General features: G+C 39.8%; 1 protein-coding gene across 1 annotated transcript in view; it reads right to left on the bottom strand.

The window, feature by feature from the left end:
- LOC117173266 (protein O-mannosyl-transferase TMTC1-like) overlaps positions 1-1,509 on the bottom strand; it is a 1,004,108-nt gene that overhangs the window by 781,059 nt on the left and 221,540 nt on the right. The gene's annotated exons all lie outside the window — the stretch shown is intronic.

The raw sequence follows: 1,509 nt of genomic DNA, 5'->3' as shown, positions 1-1,509 counted from the left end.
GAAAGAGGGAGCTCTTCTTAATATTTTGACACCAAAATCATGTCGATACACCTTACCGACTGCGAGTAAAGCCACCCACGCTTTCACTTGACAGACTGTAACTTCAAATAAATTGAAGAGCAGAACTATTAAAAATTAGGAGTTTTCGAGAGAACTGAACAAATGTTTAGTTTAAAAAGCTATTTAAGAAGGTTCTTTTTCAAGTTTTATTTATTCTTCGATAATATGTCACTGTCCACAAATTATTTTTTTGTAAGAAAATAACGCATGATTTTTGTGAAAATTAACAAATATATATTAAAGGTTCACTCAAGGTTATTTTTGAACAGATTTCGTTCTTTCACTCAGGGATTGTGTTTTTCATAGAAAACATTGAAATGTGGTCTTTTCACGTTTACAAAAATTATAATTGAAGGTCACTCAAGGTAATTTTCCGTGCAAACTATTGATCATAAAGAATATTTGTCAAACAATAGCACGGATTTCTTCGCCCAAGTACTAGGCAGTCTGATAAGTACCTGAAAATTCTAAGAGATGGCATTAGTATTTACTAATGTGAACCATTTTCGTCGAGCTTGATCCTTCAAATGACGCCTGTCAAAACTTCAGCCATTTATGTTTACGCATTTACAAGTTACAGCACTGAGAAGCGACTAACCTCCGAGTTTTTTTTAGTATGGAAAAATCTGAGTTTCGAGTTTTGATCAAACACTACTATCTTCGCAAGAAAACGATATCCGAGACCGAGGCCAAGCTGGATAAGTATTACCCGGACTCTGCACCGTCGATTGGAACGATTCATAAGTGGTTAACCGAGTTTCGTTGTGGCCGTACGACCACAGTTGATGCTGAACGATCTGGGCGCCCAAAAGAGGTCACCCACTACACCAGAAAATGTCGAAAAAATCCATGATATGATGTTGAATGATCCCAAAGTGAAATTGAGAGAGGTAGCAAATGATGTAGGCATATCATTGGCACGTGTGGGCAATATCGTGCATTCAGTTTTGGGCATGAAGAAGCTCTGCGCGCGATGTGTGCCGCGTTTGCTCACAGTGGACCAAAATGAATTCGTGTGACAACTTCCCAGCAGAATTTGGCATTATTTTCGCGCAAGCCGACCGAGTTTTTGCGCCAATTCATAACCATGGATGAAACCTGGATCCACTACTACACTTCTGAGTCAACGAAACAGGCAAAACAGTGGGTTCCACCGGGCCAAAGTGCTCCGAAGCGTCCAAAAACGCAACAATGGGTCGGAAAGGTTATGGCCTCCGTATTTTGGGATGCACATGGCATAAAATTCGTGGGCTATCTTGAAAAAGGTAAAACCATAACCGGAGCATACTATTCATCATTATTAGACCGATTGAAAATCGAAATCGCCAAAAAACGACCGCATTTGACGAAGAAAAAACCGCTTTATCATCACGACAATGCGCCTGTTCATTCATGCTTAGTTGCACAAGCAAAATTGCATGAAATCGGCTACGAATTGGTTCCTCAGCC

Source organism: Belonocnema kinseyi, chromosome 5 (genome assembly GCF_010883055.1).
Source record: "Belonocnema kinseyi isolate 2016_QV_RU_SX_M_011 chromosome 5, B_treatae_v1, whole genome shotgun sequence".
In the NCBI taxonomy this organism is placed as follows: domain Eukaryota; kingdom Metazoa; phylum Arthropoda; class Insecta; order Hymenoptera; family Cynipidae; genus Belonocnema; species Belonocnema kinseyi.
This window is presented reverse-complemented; position numbering and strand designations above follow the sequence as displayed.